We start from the raw sequence: 15306 nt of genomic DNA, 5'->3' as shown, positions 1-15306 counted from the left end.
CTCCCAATGAATACAATCTATGCTGCCCAACATCCCGGGGAACCCATGCTTCTCCCCGTGCATCTGCATCAGATCCTGACACTCTTCAGGGGTAGGGCTTCGATGATACTGATCACGGAATATTTCAATGACGCCCTGACAGAAATACTTCAGACAATCCAGGGCAGTCGTCTCACCGATGTGGAGGTACTCGTCCCACATGTCTGTCGCGCCTCCGTAGGCCAACTGCATGATTGCCGCAGTGCACTTTTATATAGGTGTGTGGTCGGGTCTGCCAGCCGCATCGTACCTGAACCGAAAACACAAATATCGATGCTTCAAAGCATCAACGATACGTATAAACACTGCCCTACGCATCCTAAAACGCCGCCTGAAAAGAGGTGCCCCAAACCGCGACTCCTCCGCAAAGTAGTCTTCATATAGCCGCTGATGTGCAGCTACGTGATCCCGATCAATCACTGCTTTCGGTGGACAACGGGTGGAGGTCGAGGTACTGTCGTGTAATACCCCGTAAAAAAAGAGAGAAAAAAATTAAATCAAATTAATCTAATTAGATCTTTTCCTGTTGACTTGGTCACCAAGTCAATAATTCAAATTTAATTAAAGATTCTGCAGAGATTTTCCTCCTCCGTGACAAGATATTCCTCCTCCGTGATCTGCAAATAAAATTGAAAAAAAAAACAAATTAAATTGATGCATATCACGTTCAAAAAAAGGGGAACAAAAACCGCACCCCACTCCTTTCCCATGTTCAAAACGGTTCCCCTCAATAAATCTCTCCCAAATCTAAACTATCCATCAGCCAACTCCCCTATATAATATTCCTATCACAAAATCATTATCAACACGTAATCTTTACATCAAAATTCTCACAAATCCATCTCTTAAGATTATTCTATTCAATACAGTCCAAAACAATTAGCTTTCTATAATCTCAACTCCGATTCCAGGATATTCATCTTGATCGCCATCTCTCTATCTTCACTGTTCCAACCTAAATAAAAATGGAATCTCTCAGATTTTCTGCTCACGTCAGCACTCCGGCGGCTGACTTTCCGGTCACTCGCAGGGCCATGCTCACTCCGAACCGGGTCGGGTTCAGAGTATCCACGCAGAGCGAGGCTGCTGCGAAGCCTGATCTCAGTGTGATGGTAAACGGGCAGAAAATGCCGAATCCCTTCGTCATCAGTCGGGTCCGCCCGGAACCAACTACACCGTCATGAAGCGCGCCTTCAACGAAGGCTGGGGCGCTGTTATCGCCAAAACGGTGTCACTGGATTCTTCGAAAGTTGTGAATGTAACCCCTCGGTATGCAAGATTACGGAACAGCCGCTGCGATTCATGGCGACGCTGCAGGCCGGGGGAGTGAAGTGCGACGCCGAGCTGCCGCACGCACTGCAGCAACAGCGACAGCGGCTGTGACTATGTGAAACTGAGAGGTGACGGGCATACTACTACTTGTGGCGGTGGTGGAGCTGAATGACGGTACGGCTGGAAGAACGACGGCGTAGAACGGAGAAACCGAGAGCTGGGAGACATGAGGTAACGAGAATGAGAAGTTTGAATTTATTCTGATTTGGGATGACAAAAGCTATTATGTGGGTAAAATGTGTGGCTGGAAATAGATAAGTGATTAATGGGCTAATTCTATGTTTAAGTTGGCCGAGAGGAATTATAGAGCTTGAGCATGACTTTTTGAAAGAGTTGGAGTTGGGATGATTAGAATTTATTTCTTGGGCATATGAGGGAGTATGCGTGTGTTTTGGAATGGGATTGGAATGAGATGATTTTTCATCTTTGTTTTATTCCTCTAAAAGAGTTTACATTTTTTTTTAAAGTAAGAAGGAAAAAGAGGTACACGTATTTTGTGCTTAGGAAAAAGAAAGGATATTTTTTAAAAAAATTCTTTTATCATATTTGATTAAAAGAGGAAGTGTACATACGGTGGTTTAATTTGGGAGTATAATTTATTTCTTCATTTGGACCATTTAATTTATTTGGTTTGGGCTTGTTTTAATATAATTTGTTGGGATGTGAGCGGTCGGAAATAATCGAAACACCTAAGCTTTTAATTGGAAAAATTTGTAATCTTGAACAAGGATATTGTGAGCACACGCGTAGGATGCATGCATTGTTTTAAATTAATTTTATTTTGCAAAGTCTGATTTGCGCATATTATGTTTTTCGAAAAGGGTGAGCTTGTGCACGTTGTTTGCGGGGGAACAGAAAGTGATTGAGAATTGAACATTTGAGGTGGGCTTTCTTTTTAAATAAACACTATGTGCTAAGTATATTTATTTTTGCGAAATATGTTTGTCATGCCATATTTTTGTGTTGCAATGGGACCTATCTGAAGTGGCTTTTGCCATGTATGGTTAATCGAATTCGGGTCTGACTAGGGAGTGAATCCTTACTCAGGCTAGTGTACACCCCGTAGATCGTGCGCTATCTCTTTGAGTTGGCCGGTCTAGTGGCTTGGAATGTGGCCACATTCCTAGTCATGTATGTTCAGATATGGTATGGTGATGTTGATGATGTTGAGGTTGATGTTGATGGTGATGATGATGTTGGTGAAATGTTTTAGTGACTCGGGCCATTTCAAAGTTAAAACCCCGAGGTCACTCGTTAATGGCATGATAAATATTTTTATTGAAAATGTTTTCGGCATGAGTCCACTGAGTGCATCAAGTACTCAGCCCTGCATTTCATTTTAAAAATGTGCAGGTTGAGCTGTGACGAGCGCGGTGGGTGTTGAGCAGAGCTGTTGAAGATTTGTGTTTGTTTTAAATGTCTAGAATATGTTATGTCTTCATACATAGCATTATTCTACTCTCGAAGTGCTTCCGCTAAATATTATTTCTTTTGAGTTCGTGTATTGTTGAGATACTCTGATTTTATTCGAGCTATTCCCATTTTTTTTGAGCTATGATCGAGTTGTGTTATTTTCCCCTTTCCTTCCCGCTTCTTTAATCCTCCCCTAGTCGCGATCAACCGTGTTTTCTACCCTTAGAAAATGCGGGCGTGACATGTCGGCTGCAAGGCCCTTTGTATCAACCGGTTTATCTCGCGGGACGTATAGGCATCCAACTCTTCGTTCATTTGCCGTTCGTACTCCTCAGCATCCCCACCACTACTACCACCCGCGTTACACATTTCACGTTGTTGCTCTTGTACAGAAATTAATATGGAGAGAAAACTCGTTAAAACAAGTGGTGCGAATGAAAATGACGTGCAAATCGCGTATATATAGTGTTTCGAAAATTTTTTTAAAAAAAGTGAGCTGACCGATCGCTCGCCGATCGGGAGCCTGCAATGGCGGCCAGCCGACCGGCGTGCGGATCGGCCAGCGCCCGAAAATCGGCGTCGGGTCGCCGATTTTTTCGCCAAAATGACGCTCGCCGGTTCCAATGGTTCGGCGAGCGGACCTGCCAGCGCCGGGAATCGGCTAGCATGTCCGCTCGCCGCCATTGGAAATGCTCTAATTAATATCAAGTGAAAAAGCTCAAAATATTAGGTGAGGTGGACACACTACTCTTTGACAAATAATGAAGGGTAAGATAAATGTTTTTATGCGATAGACTTACCTACCTCCTATTAAAAGAGGCTGCCTTTGTTGCTTTACATAACTCTCATTAAAAGAGAAAAGAGATTTATGGTTTATTACTTAATAACTTGCACGAAAATTACAATACAAACAACAATAAAATTGACACATTAAAATCTAACAAATGACAAAATCAACTAGCACAAAACAACAACGCAAAACAATGTCGAGCCTATCTATCTTCTTTAGAAGAAGTATCGATTCTGCATCACACAACATATATTTAAATAACATTCGTGTAATAAATAATTCTTTACTACTTTGGATTATTCAAAGTTTAAATAAATTGAAATTAAATTCATAGAATTTTCTTTAAGTCTCAAATTTTTTGCTTTGAATATTTACCATTCAACCTCCAACTACAAGGCATTTATCATTTATGTAATTATTCAACGGTCATTGCTATGAATAGGGTATCTTAATTACTTAATTAATTACAATGGTCGCATATATGTTAATTTGTACTTTTCCGGCCATACATATGACACGATTGTGGAAAAGTTCAGATGTTGGTATACAAAATGAATTTTTTAAATCTTGTATTCTTTTTAATTGTTGATTTATCAATATTTATAATTAATGTGAAATTTTAATACTCCACCTGTGTTAAATTGACATACTACTATTATTCTATTTGGGACATTTCACTTGAAATGAAACATTTTTAGAAATGGTTTCACTTAATTAACACTACATAAAATTTCGTGCTGGAAATACGTTCATACACAAAAATAGTAATGTTGTCTACGACTAATCGTTCTTACTAATAAAGTTCACGAGAGACCGTGGATGTTAGAAATGAACTACGCATACTAACTATTGTATTAAAACGAATGGGAAATTGCACCTAATCATAATTAAAACGAAAAGTGTAATAAAAGTAGTTGGTAAATTATGATGTTTATTTTCCCGCCACCCTAGCTATTTACCTCACTACAAACCAACACAAGAAATGTAATAGGTTGATTAAGTCATGAGTAATAATAAAAGTTACATAGAATCAAATTATAGGTCAGTATTCACTAGTATTCATATGCGTGTTGTTTTCTCATTTAATAATCTTTAATTGGTGAGTTGAACATTAGAACTTGTCACTATCAAAAAATATGGGATGTCAAATTGAAGACTTAATTTCCAATAGATTTGCACGCAATGTTAGTATCTTAGATGCTACTAATTAACTTTGTAATAAATGAATTCAATGCTAATATTATAATCTTCAATTGTTTTTATTTTGGTGAAGTCACTTTAGTTATTTATGATGTTGATTAGGGATGTGAATTCAATTTGAAAATCACATGTTAGTCTGAATAGTATAACAATTAGATGGGTTAGTTTTGAAAATTTATTATCAGACAAAATTACAATTCTAATTAATGAACTTAAATTTAGGAAAAATTGTATTCTTGTCACTCAATAAAATATATTTTAATTTTGAGTTGTAATTATATACTTTATATTCGTTTGTACATGTAATTACAATATCAAAATATCAATAAAAATATACTCCGTATTAGTTAAAAAAATCATGCAAAAATTTTGAATAAACATGGAATACAAAATTTAGGATTATAATTCATAATTTATAAACAAAAAAATAAAACTTGAATGACCCGTAATGAATAGCCGACAACTCGATATGGTTGACTTGAACTCAGACGAATTAACCCAATTGACATCACTCGTTTCGATGTACACCTGTCACGTAAAAGAAACTTCAATTGATCCTATTTACCTCAGAATTTAATGTACACACAATTATAGCAGCTCAAAGCTCCGAGTTTCCATTTTATTCTTCAATTCAAAAATGAAATCCCAAGTCTAAACAAAATTATAATACTCCCCATGTCTCATTAGAAATGAAACGTTTTCCTTTTTGGTCTGTCCTATAAAAAATGAAACGTTTCTAAAAATAGAAACAATACTCTCTCTCATTTTTATTCTCTCTTACTTTACTCTCTCTTCATTAACTTACAAAACAACACTATATAAAATCATGTGCCGAAAAGCAAATGTTTGGTAGGTTTATTTTAGTGAGGTACTAGCACATGAGATGTTTCAATAATTTATAAAGTGCAACCATTTGGATAATAGAGACTACAAGCTACATAGATAATTCTTACGTAGTACTCCCTCCGTCCCGGACTACTCGCACATTTCCTTTTCGGCACGGAGATTAAGGAATGAGTGTATAGCAAAGTCAACAATTGCGGCTGTAGGTGATAATTTTTACTAAAAATGGAAAGAGTGCAAATAACTTGGGACGCTCAGAAAGGAAATAAGTGCAAGTAGTCCGGGACGGAGGGAGTATGCGATAAGAAGACAATTAATTGATCGTATAGTATGGAAGTCTGTAATTTCTAGATACAAAGTTGGGTTGGCATTTGCAACATCAACCTCCATCATTGCATTGCATATATCAACAACCTGTACAAGTTTTCGCATTGTGTAGCTGTCAGTTTATGGTAGTTTGCTTAATTCTCCTTTTGGGTGAATTCTCAGATCGATCATCGTCCCTAGAAACTAAGATTATTTGATACTTGGAAACATTGAATCACTGAGAACCACCTAGAACGAGAATATAAGCAATGGTACTGGTGTTTTACACAACATAGAAGCTCGTCATATTTGGACACAATGACATATTAACATTTACAATGACGGGGATTGAGGCTCATAGGCTGTGATGCACAATGTCATATGCACCAACCTCCACCGTAACATATGTCAACCTATCAGTTATTTATGGAACTGACAAACTTCCGCATTATATGTTTCTCTTTTGAGATTTTTTGACAAGAGAAACATAAGAGTTAATAGCTCACCACATGATATTTTAATTATAAATTTTATAGTGGTATCTAGTGGCGAGCTTATTGACTCTTGCATTTATATGATTTTTCGTTGACTTATACTATCGTATCGTGTCGTATCGTATTGTATGAGAATTTCCTTAGGTTTTGGAAACGTGACATGTACGGTCCATAACCTTTATAAATAGCCCCTCATTTTTAAACACATTTTCATGCTTCTTCACACTACTCTCTACCCATTCACGCATAACAGAATACTTACTACACTACTCAACCCCTACACCACACTCCGCCAAAATGCCGGTCAAGCGCAGCCGCGCCGGGAGATCCTCGGCCTGCCTCGACGCCGCTCCGGGGAAGCTCACCAAATCAGACGCCTCCGCCGACGCGGCGCCCCCGAAGCTGCTCCACGTTGCTTCTCCGGTGAATACCCCCGAATGTGCCGCTGATCGGACCAAAATTGGAGGTTTCCTGGAGCGGTGCCACTATTGCAACAAGCGGATTGCTCAGAATTCTGATGTTTTTATGTACAGGTTGGGGAATTGTTCTCGATTTGCTCACTTTTTTTATTAGGTTGGGGAATTGTTTCTGATTTTCGTTGATTTAGCTCTCTGATAACTTTACAAGTGGTTTTATACGGCCTTTTACCAATTTTGAACAGTGTTTTGCTGTTTTTCAGAAGAGTTGTGACATTTGATATGCTCTGTGTTTTTGTATGTAAAATTTGCTGGTGCTAACTGTTTTTAGCAATAACTTACTAGTAAATTCGTTCTGTATTACATTCTACCTTTCCAGATGTCAAATATTGAGCCAATTTTTTAGTAAATATATTGTCGTATCTCGCGCTTGATTAGAGTCTTTATATATACCTTTGCTGACTAATTCGTCGTCTTTGAGGAATCTCGTGTTCTTTTCCGTTATCGAGTTCACTTTTAGGAGCATTTTCCTTTCCCCTTTTTATGATTGCAAGCTTTGTAATTTGAATGAGCATTTGATTTCCTTGATTTGTGCCTATATTCTTGCTTATAGTCTTACTTTTAATGATCCGTTGACTAAATTCAGAGAACCAGCATTAGCAATTTAGCATACACACTTTTTTTACTCCTATGTTTTTTGTTCATTTTCTAGTTCTTTACCTACTTCATTTACTTTGTTCTACTTTGACAAAAGTAATTTGAGTCTAATATCCAATTATGCCACTATATATTGCTGTATGGTTTCATTATGTTGCTTGATAAACTAAGGATATCTATTTAACTTGTATAGTGTGGGCATTACTTCTCTCTCTTATCCTTTATACTCTGGCAAGCTTATATTTGAATTCATAATTTCATGCAGCAACCTATGTGCTTTCTGCTCTGTCGAATGCCGTGAGTGTCAGATTAATCTCGACAAATTGGCTGGGAAAAAGCCACAACATTAGCAAAAGAAGTTGTTTGAAGGGCATAACTGAAGTCGAATGCTGATCGTATATCACATATCAAATACTACTACAAATATAGATGCAGGCTGTTGGTTTTTGAGGAACAGTTTGTGCTTCTGCATATAAGATAGAAACAGTATACATCATGTTGATAGTAGTTCTTAACTACACTACACTTATAGTTCCAGTTCTTTTGCTTCTGTTGATATCATATTATGAAAATTTCTCTTTTTTTTATTGCTTTTTAGAATATTAGATCCAACTGTTTATGCTCTTTACATGTTCCTTTTTTAATGTACAAAGGATATCCCCATAATGAATTCGTTTAAGATAATAACTACTGTGTCAATGGCATCCGAATCATTTGCTAAGACAACGAGAGTTAAGAGAAGGAAACTTCATAATGCTCTGTCTTGAGATAGATAGCTTGGCAGTAGAATCGGTAAATTGCAGTTACCTAAAAAAGTTATTTCTTGCAGATGATTGTAATTTGCTTACATGTGATATTATATGCAAGAAGATACAAAGATTAGATGCATCTGTCTAGCACTTGAAGTATTTTACTGTTATAGGAGTAATTAAGAAGTATTTTACTGTTATAATTTGTCCAATTTCTTTCTCAACTATGCTCTTTCTTATATTCTATGTTACATTGAAATTGTGCCATGATTCCTGTCCTTCTTCTCTCCTTTCTTAGTTTCCTGAAGAAGACCTTTTTATCTTCTACAAGTTCTCGAAATTGTATTCATGATTTTTCTGTTCATCTGCGCGTTGAATGTTTTCAATCTGCTTTGTTGTTCAATGCTCTGTTTTGATGCCATCCATACTTCTAGGAAACCTAGCTCCTGATTCAGATTTCATCACGAATTCACGATTCTCCTCTTCCTATCAGACATTTTAAACTGAATCCTGAAAAGTGTTGGTTATAAAATATGAACTTCATTGAGTTATGTTGAGAACTGGCCTAACTGGATGGAAGATCCTTTGACATGTATCATCAATGCAGCTCTGCTAGTTTGCTTTCTAGTCCTGTGTTAACTTGACGAAGGATAATTCCACATGTGATGGGCGTAATTTTGGTTCAGATTCTGCTTGTGTTCCACATTGTAGTATGAAGCATGACACGAGGGCTTCCACCTCGATGATCTATGTTCGTCTCTTATTATGATCACCGTAAGTATAATTATCTCTTCGATTGTGTAGATGACCAGGAGCCTAATTTTCACCAGCCCTTCTTAGCTTGAAAAAAATAAATGGGCTTTCAGAATTTATTTCTGGCTTGTTTTGTGCAGTGCTTTTCTGTTGATAATTTGCTTCAAGTTCACCAATTATTAGTGTCATTTTGTTGTTACTACTTTTCCCAGAACTTAGCAGACTCTCGTGCAACTTGTTGAACAGACTGCTGTTGAAACTTGTTTGTTTTTTTGCAGGTTTTGCTGTCATAAGCTCATGCTCAACTGCAGACTGCACAAGGTAAGAGTTTCTATGCATTTCACAGAGCTCATTGCTTCTTGTTTTCTTATGCGGTTATAGATCTTCCCTTTAGATATCTGCCCCCTATTTTCCACCATTTTTACTTCAGCTTCTTTGTCCTATCCTCCCACCAAAACCCCACAAACAATGTGATAAACAATCACCTTTTCAAGATCCATATAGATTCTTTAATCTGCAGTTTCATGACCATGGCATGATGAGTTTCGTATAGTTAAGTCAATGATTAGGAAAATGAAGACATAACCTTAATAGTATACCATCAACTAAAAGTAATGCCTTGAGTAGTTGGACTTGCATAAGAAATTTAATGACCGCTAAACTCATACATTCCCTATTGGATAAAGTCATCATATGCCTATTCTTGCTTCACAATGATGTAGCATAGTATAATCTGCTACAACAAGGAGACATTAAAAGTTTTTAGAATTTGTTTCCTTCACTGAGATTTACTAAAAGAAGTAAATGCAACCCAAATAAATATTGTAGCCTGCTTCACCCCAACTCCCATATTCGGTAAATTATCATGCATTATTAGAGAGTTGTTGAATGTTAGTGGAGTAGTAAGTATTTACTGATCTCTGCTATGCTGAGTTGTAGCTGCACTGAGAGTACAACTGAAGCATCATCACTCATCACTGTCTAAATTCATCACTCGTGCTCAAAACTGACAAGCTTGTTTTAACAAGCAAAGTCTAGTTTTTCCCAACAAAATACCCTATTATTAGCTCCTAACTCCTTGTGTGACATCATTTTACAATTTTTGAAGTAGCCCTTTTTCCATAAATGTGTGATTCATTCTTCATCTTTTGCCATTTTGGTCTAAATTTGATCATTTTAAAATTACAATGACGAGGTCTAAAGTGATTGAGCTGTGGCATATACGTGGTGTCATCATCAAATTAATGTGGGCATAAAGCTATGGACCATTGAATCTTTCTGATGTGAGAGAGCAGTTTCAGGTTCACCCATTTAACACGTAACTCAATTTCATCACCATGAGATCTTGATTTTTGATAGTCCATTAATGAAAATAATTGAGTTTTTGTTTTGATTTGTCATTTCATAATTATTGCCTTTGTATATCTCAGTCAACGTCCGGGCATCTTATAATTCGTACTACTACCATTTTCTGTTTTGAGTTTGGTATTCGTAATTAATTTCTTAAGCTGATGATGCGTGATTAATAAGAATATACTGATGTGATGGGATTTGCAAAATGTTGGGATAAAATGTCTAAACTCTAAACTGAGGGGAGTAATAGTATTGGATTTTTATCAGTCAAAATCAAATACTTCTCCTGGATAATAGTATTTGTAATTTATTACTCCATGTCATTTTCTGCATTATCTAGGGAATTGTTTTGTGTACGTCATTTTCTAGTCGATTTAGGAATTCGTGATGTAAGTTTTGTTTTGTCTTATACTTTTAACTTTTTTAGCAAGTCACGGTACTTCAGATAGATTCCACATTAAAAATAATGTAAAAACTAAATATGTTGAAGATTATAAATACTGAAAATTAAATTAGTACTAGTACTAAATTAACAGGGACTAAGCAGTCTTTAAAGTTGGGCAAAGTTTTGGGATGAAATTATAGATGGATATATTAATTTCTCAAGGGATTTTCATTTGGGACGAAGGTAATGTTATATAGAGTTAATTTTATGTGATATATGTGGTTTGAATAGTAAAAAAAACATTTCTTTATTTTCATAAAATTTATGAGCAGTTGTAGCAAAAGATCCAGATGAGCCATGGAATTGAAGAGACGGACATGATAACATAAAATAATCCAAAATAGGATAAGTGGAGGGACCATAAACACATTAATGTGTTGCTTAATTAGGCATGATACCACACATGGGGAGGTATGTACATCCACTCACTATTCATTTAATTATTCTCTTTATATACACTATTTGTTTATTTATACATTTCAAATCTCACTATATCTTTCTATAGATACCAAGATGTTGATTTTGCTAAATCTGTTTGTAATAATGGAGTGCCCATTTCAGTTGGAAGAAGCTCGGCTAGAAAGGAGTTCGGTAAGCTCGGCTTACCGAGCTGGAACTAGCCTGGTACTAGCCGAGGAGAAGAAGAAGAAGAAGGCAGAATTCGGTAAGCTCAGCGGTATGGAAGCTCGGTATGGAAGCTCGGCGTTGAGCTGGAATGAGCCGAGAAGGAAGAGTTCGGTTGTAAGCCGAGAAGGAAGAGTTCGGTTGTAAGCCGAGAATGAGTTCGGTATTGAGCCGAGGAAGGAGCTCGGTCTTGAACCGAGAAGGTAGAAGCAACCTAGCCGAACTAGCCGTTGGAGCAGCAGTTAGTTAGCTGAAATGTAGCGGTTATTCTTCTTGCTTTCTTGATTCTTCTTGTAGTTAGTTAGTAGCAGTTGCTACGTGATTATAGAGCTTTAAATAGCTCACCATGTATGTAGTTTAGAATAGAGTTTAATCAATAAAGAGTTTTCCAGTTTTCTCTCCAAGATTATCATCTTCAATACTCAAAGTGTGAGTGTGTGTGTTTCCTGCATTGTGTGATCTCATACAACAGTGAGTGTGTGTGTGATCTTATTGAGTGTGTGAAAGCCTTGTGTGCGTAAATCCCAACAAGTGGCGCCGTCTGTGGGAAAGGGATACTGAAGCTGATTTGCAGAGGATCAAACGGTTTCAGAGATGGCAGCAAGGCTTGATGCAGAGAAGTTCACAGGCAAGAATGATTATGGCCTGTGGAAGATGAAGATGAAGGCGGTTTTAATTCAACAAGGCTTGGCGGCAGTTCTTGCAAAACCAGATGAGAGAGGAAAGGCTCCAGTGCTTGATGAAAAAGCTCAGGCAAAGATGGAGGAGATGCAGCTCAAGGCACATTCTGCAGTGATTCTGTGCCTTGGAGATAAGGTCTTGAGGGAAGTTCAAGAAGCCAAGACTGCGGTGGAGATCTTGGACAAGTTAGATGAAGTGTACTTGGCCAAATCCTTGGCTAACCGGCTGTATCTCAAGAAGAGGCTGTATGCCTATAGTTTTTCTGGAGATAGGTCCATCATTGAGCAGCTAGAGGAGTTCAACAAGATCATTGATGACCTGGGATCTGTTGATGTCAAGATCTCAGATGAGGATAAGGCCATTCTCACATTGAATGCCTTGCCTAGCTCGTATGACCAGCTAAGTGATGCAATTATCTATGGCAGAGATAAACCTATCACCTATGCAGAAGTCTATTCAGCCTTGATGGCCAAAGAACTCCAGAAGACAGCCAACAGAGGCTCTGCAAGCTCCAATGTTCAAGCTGCAGAGGCCTTGAATGTGAAGAAGTTCAAGAAGCAGAACTTCAAGAAGAAGTTTGAGGGCCCTAAACCCTCAAGTTCAGATGCTCAGAAGGAAACCAGAGCTTGCTATTGGTGCAAGAAACCTGGACATTTGAAGAAAGATTGTCATGCATGGAAGAGAAAGATGGCCTCAGAGGGACACAATCAATCTGATTGTGTGGAGAGTGCTGATCCCCCTGCTCAACTCATGAATATCAGTGACAGTGGGGTCAGTCATAGGTGGATAATGGACTCGGGGTGCAGCTTCCATATGTGCCCCAATAGAAGCTGGTTTCATGATCTTCAAGAAGCATCGGGTACGGTTGTTCTTGGTAATAACCACATTTGTCAGATCAAAGGAATAGGGAAGGTAAAGCTAAGCCTACAAGATGGCTCTATAAAGATCCTAACTGGGGTGAGGTATATTCCAGAAGTAAAGAGGAACCTCATCTCATTGGGAATGCTGGAACAGAAAGGGTTCACCATATTGATGAGTCAAGGAAAATTGTTTGTGAAATCTGGAGATGCAGTGATGATGGAGGCTGACAGAGAGCATATTCTCTATTATCTGAAGGCTAAGGCTGTTGATGGAGAAAGCAATGCAGTGTCAGATGATTCCATAATGCTATGGCACAAGAGATTGGGCCACCCAGCCGAAGGATGCTTGAAAGAACTCATCAAGAAGGGTCTGATCTCTGGAGATTTCAACAAGATGGACCCCTGTGAGCAATGTATACTTGGAAAGGCTAAGAAGGCACCATATCCTACAGGTATTCACTCTTCTACAGCCCCATTAGACTACATTCATAGTGATCTGTGGGGGCCTTCACCAGTGTGTTCAATTGGTGGAGGAAAGTATTATCTAGCTATCATTGATGACTATACAAGAAAGTTGTGGGTATATATTCTTAAAGAAAAATCTGAAACACTCACAAAGTTCAAGATATGGTGTAAGGAGGTTGAGCTAGAGAAGGGTAGAAGTGTTAAATGCTTAAGGACAGACAATGGCCTAGAGTTCTTGTCTGCTGAGTTTGATCTGTTCTGTAAAGAGAAGGGCATGAAGAGGCACCGGACTGTTCCTGGTAATCCTCAGCAAAATGGTGTTGTGGAGAGGATGAATAGGACAATCCTAGAGAGGGTGAGGTGCCTACTTCTTGGGTCTGGTTTGAGCAGCAGATTCTGGGGTGAGGCTGTGTATACAGCAGCCTATCTCATCAATAAATGCCCATCTACTGCCCTGAAATCTGAAACTCCTGATTACATGTGGTATGGAGCTCACAGTGACTACTCAAAATACAAGGTGTTTGGGTGTGCAGCCTATGCTCATGCTAGGCAAAGTAAGCTTGAAGCTAGGGCTCTGAAATGTATCTTGCTGGGGTATCAGAGGGGTGTTAAGGGGTATAGGCTCTGGTGTATTGAGCCCGGTAAGCAGAAGGTCTTGGTGAGTAGGGATGTGGTGTTCTTGGAGGATCAGATGCCATTCCTGAAAGATAAGCCGGACTCCAATGAAGATGATGGTGATTTCTTCAAGGTGGAGCCTGTGGGGGTTGGCCTAGGAGCAGGTGGAGTCATTGACTCAGGGAGTGAGTCTGATTCAGATAAAGAAGAGGCTCCAACTCAGGGCAACCAGGCTGGTGAGTCTATATCAGACTCCATCAGAAACTATCAGCTTGCAAGGGACAGAGTTAGAAGAGAAACAAGGCCACCAACAAAGTTCTCTGATGTTGTGTATTATGCTCTGTGTGCAGCTGAAGGTATTGATGGTGCAGATCCACTCACATATAAAGAAGCTATGCAGAGTAAAGATAGAGAAAGATGGATTGAAGCCATGAATGAGGAAATAGAGTCTTTACTCAAGAACAAAACATGGATTTTGGTGGACAAATCCAAGCTGAATACAGATGGAAAGGAGAGGAAGCTGATCAGTTGCAAGTGGTTGTTTAAAAAGAAGGTAGAAACCACTGATAAAGACAGAATCAGGTTCAAGGCAAGGCTGGTGGCTAGAGGCTTTACACAGCAGGAGGGAATCGATTTCAATGAAGTGTTTGCACCTGTTGTGAAGCACACTTCGATTAGGATTCTATTGGCTGTGGTGAATCAGCTTGACTGGGAGCTACAACAGCTTGATGTGAAGACAGCCTTCCTCAATGGAGATCTAGAGGAAACTATCTTCATGGAACAGCCAGAGGGCTATGTGAAGATTGGAGAAGAAGGCAAGGTGTGCCTGTTACAGAAAAGTCTTTATGGACTTAAGCAAAGTCCTAGACAGTGGAATAAGAAGTTTGATGCACAGATGAAAAAGATTGGCTTCTCCAAGTCAGAATATGATGATTGCATCTACATCAAGAAGGCAGGCAAGACTCCCATTGCCTACCTATTACTCTATGTGGATGATATGCTACTTGCAGGGCCTTCTATGACAGAAATTCAGAAAGTTAAACAAGATCTGAAGTCAAGCTTTGAAATGAAGGATCTAGGAGAGTCAAGAAAGATCCTAGGCATACATATTCAGAGAGATAGAGGCTGCAAGAAGCTGTGGATGCTGCAAACTGACTATATTGAGAAAGTTTTGCAGAGGTTCAAAATGGAAAATGCAAAAGCTGCATCAACTCCTCTGTCCCAGAGTTTTAAGCTATCAAAGGAACAAGCCCCTAAAACTAAGCAAGAGG

General features: G+C 38.6%; 1 long non-coding RNA gene across 3 annotated transcripts; it reads left to right on the top strand.

The window, feature by feature from the left end:
• Positions 1-6648: 6648 nt before the first annotated feature.
• On the top strand, positions 6649-11432 carry LOC121792957. Of its 3 annotated transcripts, none has more exons than XR_006048971.1 (5): positions 6649-6950; positions 7756-9013; positions 9271-9313; positions 10196-10293; positions 11063-11432. It is a non-coding gene; the product is annotated as an uncharacterized LOC121792957 (long non-coding RNA). The 3 variants fall into 3 exon arrangements; XR_006048970.1 differs by having other exon boundaries at positions 7756-9313; positions 11063-11201; positions 11352-11411; XR_006048972.1 differs by having other exon boundaries at positions 7756-9313; positions 10188-11432.
• The last annotated feature ends 3874 nt before the right edge of the window (positions 11433-15306 follow it).

This window comes from Salvia splendens, chromosome 2 (assembly GCF_004379255.2).
Source record: "Salvia splendens isolate huo1 chromosome 2, SspV2, whole genome shotgun sequence".
NCBI lineage: Eukaryota > Viridiplantae > Streptophyta > Magnoliopsida > Lamiales > Lamiaceae > Salvia > Salvia splendens.
This window is presented reverse-complemented; position numbering and strand designations above follow the sequence as displayed.